This window comes from Rosa rugosa, chromosome 6 (assembly GCF_958449725.1).
Source record: "Rosa rugosa chromosome 6, drRosRugo1.1, whole genome shotgun sequence".
In the NCBI taxonomy this organism is placed as follows: domain Eukaryota; kingdom Viridiplantae; phylum Streptophyta; class Magnoliopsida; order Rosales; family Rosaceae; genus Rosa; species Rosa rugosa.
In genome coordinates, this window is record NC_084825.1 from 28,417,534 (window position 1) to 28,421,505 (window position 3,972).

A 3,972-nucleotide genomic window follows, 5' to 3' on the forward strand; every position below is an offset into this window, starting at 1 on the left:
CAAATGAAGTTAGGTTTCATCAAGGGTGACAACACCAATCATATATCGCCTAAGTTCTTTTATAATCAGCAACAACAATCACTTCTAAAGATTGAAGTGAATCAAATCCGATCAGAGGATAATGTAGCGGACTTATTCACTAAGTCGTTACCTAAATCCACATTCGAGAAACATGTGAAGAGCATCGGATTGAGAAAGTTATCCGAACTCCCACGATTGTAGCAATCAGGGGGAGATATCGACATCAGGGGGAGTTATGATGTCTACATGTTCGATCTCGAAGAGTGAATGACGTGTTGTGCTCTTTTTGTCCTTCGACCAGGGTTATTTTTATCCCACAGGGTTTTTGTTACCTGGCAAGGTTTTTAACGAGGCAACGGATGAAGCGTCACCACCAAGTTTGAAGCGGCACAAGGGGGAGTGTTGAAGGAATATCGACATAGTGTGCCTTATCAAACTAGGAGTAGTAATAGGAGAGAAGGTTCTAGAATTCCTGATCCTACTCGGATTAGTATTCCTTGTAACATTAGAATATGTACTTTGTAATCCCTATATATAGGGCTCCTATTCTCAATAATATGATGATGATTCTCTCTTCAATCTCTCTCGATTTCTCTTTTCCTTAAACAGTTTCAATAATGTAACAGAGAATTTGGGCCTGTATTGATTTTCCTAAAAAATGTTTGAGCTTAAGTCCACAGTAGGGAGTCTTCAATTTTTCCATTGAAAGATTATAAGCTGTAGACACAATGTGGAACTACATATAGTAAATTGAGAAATTGAGTATACAGATACAGTTTACACAATCGTTAATATCTTTATTAATCTCGAGTCTACTTCAACTTTCGGATTCTCTTGCTTCAGGGTCAAGCTACTGCTGATGTTTGTATGCTTCTGTTGCCAGTGTGTCCCTAGATGTTACAAGTTTACAACTATTTGCAGTGCTGCCACTAAAGGTGTTAACTTTTGTATATGTTATGGAATTGAAGGATTAATGATCTTTTTAAAGGTCGGGGCTTTGGGCGTGCATTTTGGAAAGATGGCTAATGTATCCTGTTTTTTTTTCTGTGTTTTACATGCAGCATCTCATAATGCTTGTAGTTGTTGGACCCTCATCTCAGTAACCAGTTATGAGAGCGGTCAAAAGTGAAAACATCCCATAATAATCAGTTCTTGCCAAAAAAAAAAAAAAATTGTTGCAAACAATTTGCAGATTGTGAAGGTCTCTGAGAACTTACATCTCTTAAAAATTTGTCACTTGACTTTGGCATTGATGATCTGAAGAATTGCTAGATTCATTTCCATAAAAGGGGCAGTTACCCGGTATTCTCACTTATCTCTGGATCTACTGTCTTAATCTTATGACCATGGACATCGTCAAGTGGTTTGGACATCTCAACTCACTTGAAACCTGGAAGATTATGTATTACTCTAAGTTCGATTTCTTACCATCTCACCTCATTCTGTACACATCATTAGTGTGTGTGCTTTGCTTAAAAATAACACCGAATTAAGAGAGGAAGGGGAAGATTGCTCCAAGATTGCTGACATCCATAGCATACTATCAATGTGGAAAATATATGATGCAGTTGCAATGCCTTGAGGGGTCCCGGCTATTTCCATTCATCATAATCTTCCAAAATTATGTCAGGTATTTCTTCTTCATTATAAATCTACTGCCTTTTCATTGTAGTCCTTCATAAAACTATATGACGATGGAAGCCTATAAATTATCAGCTGGACTCCACGATCAGGAGACATAGACATTCAATAATGATATTAGAATCCTCATAACCTATCTAATTCACCTATGCACAATTGCACATAATATTAGGATGTAATCGTATGTAGAATGATAAGAGCTGACCTTACTGACTGGTAAGATCCTTTCCGTTCCAAATCAGTCTATTGATAAGTTTTGTTAAAATGCATGTATTTAGAGTGCTGATTAATTCATTGACATTTTTAAAAGAAGAAACAGCATTAATTCTACATCCAATTGGTCTTTACACTTCTGGAAATTTTATAGTCCGGAAAGCTGGGTAATATATCCTCTTTGTTCTCTATACTGCATCAGTATCTGAAATTTTTAACTCTTGGACCCTTCATCTCTGTAATCAGCTGTGGGTGGTAACTTCCTTGGTGGGATTTATATGCCTTGGAAGAATGCTAATTGATGAAAGCTTGATCTTCTAGGGGGCCAGACTTGGAAAGAGCAGAAAGGAAATTCCCAGGTTGTAGTGATCACTACTTCACTAGTGATTGAGAGTTCCATAGATAATAGGCTACTTGGTTCTGATAATTGGCTACATACGGACATACCCATGTCACTTTCTTTTTTCTTGTATAATAACTGAGATGGTCTTAGAACTCATGCATATGTCTCTGATAACTCTACTGCTTTGTCAATGCTATCCATATAGTGAGTCTCTATGTGTGTAGAGTTCAGTGAGGGGAGCGCTAGCTAAGCAAGGTCTAATGACTGATCAACTGGAAAACATCTAGATTTTAGATATTTCAACAGATATTTTGATGCTTGAATGACATTATTTAAGAGCTATTGGTTTAGTGTCATGTAACTTGGCCAGTGTGCGCTCTTTCTTTCAATTATATATGCAGTTATTTTGCTAATCCTTCCTAATCTTTAGTTGCAGATAGACAATGTTGGTACTAATATGAAATTCTTACTGCCATATATTGAAGTCATTTTGTCATGCAATGCTTCCAACCTGCAACGAAAGGTGCTTTACTAAATACTAATTACTGCCATATACTGACGTTATTTTGTATAGGATTTGAAATTGAAGAATGACCTGAAGGGTACTTTCTCCGGAACAATAAAGTCATTGGCAAAAAACTCGGAGTTGTGTGTGGAAAAAAGATGACTTGAGGACGAACAGTGTTGCACCTTCACTATGGAGCTGTAAGATCCTTTCCAGTTTCCATTGTCAGTCAATAGTTGCATATTTCCTACTAATTAGCTTCAATGGATATAGGTTCTATAGAGCACCTGTGAATCCACATACTTCTGGAATAGTACACATGCTCTTTGAATAAGTTAACTAAAGCCAGCCCTGAGATTTTGTTTTTTCTTTTTATGCAGCATCTCAGCAAGGAAATTTTTTCCTGATTCTAGGACACTTTAGGATGCCAGAGAAGGATCATTTCCTGTTACATAACTCGAAAAAACATTACTCCAGTGTAGTCGCCTAGTAGGCGAGGGTGGGGTTTTCTGTCAAAGGCTTCAACTTCCAAGGAGCCAATAAATACTCAAACCGGCAGTTATGTTTTATTTGTTTCCTTCCCCTGCTAACTTGCTATTTGTCTTCTATTTATATGGCTTTATTAATGGATATATCAGCAAGAATCACTTGATTTTATTCGCTATCATACTTATGTAGTGTTCATATAAGAGTTTCAGAATGTTTCATTATATGCAATTGTGAAGGAATTGGATTCTGAGGTGATGAATGGCATGGGTTTGCTTATATGCAATGTTTACTGTTGAAGTTGAGTCTCTACTTTCTACTGGTTGAATTAGTGGCAACATATTCCACAATTTGGTGCAAGCTTTTATGTGGGTACGCTTGAAATATTACAAAAGTTTTATCAAATTAAATAATTGGCTCAAACCAAATTAATACTATTCCAGAAAAGCTAGCTAGTTCAAGTATTAAAACAACAGAAACTTTTTAATTCGGTCAAAACCTAATTTTTGCTATTACATCCAAAACTAATTTCATGGATATATAGCTTGGAACATACAAAACTGAAAAACAAAGAAGCAGATGACACACCTTGACCGAATTCACTCGTTTTCAGTTTTCCGTTCAGATTACAAAGCTCTACTAGTACCTGGAGGCTGAAGGAATGTTGAAACGGGCAGGTCAAAGGTATTCCATATTTCAAATTTCAAGAACTAAGTCTTCAATTGTACCCCTTCTTTATTTGGATATTCAACCTTACATCAAG

The 3,972-nt window shown here is 36.6% G+C and overlaps 1 long non-coding RNA gene across 1 annotated transcript; it reads left to right on the top strand.

Moving 5' to 3' along the window:
- Positions 1 to 1,505: 1,505 nt before the first annotated feature.
- On the top strand, positions 1,506 to 3,452 carry LOC133714124 (uncharacterized). The gene is made up of 4 exons (XR_009848465.1): positions 1,506 to 1,651; positions 2,122 to 2,234; positions 2,793 to 2,923; positions 3,104 to 3,452. It is a non-coding gene; the product is annotated as an uncharacterized LOC133714124 (long non-coding RNA).
- The last annotated feature ends 520 nt before the right edge of the window (positions 3,453 to 3,972 follow it).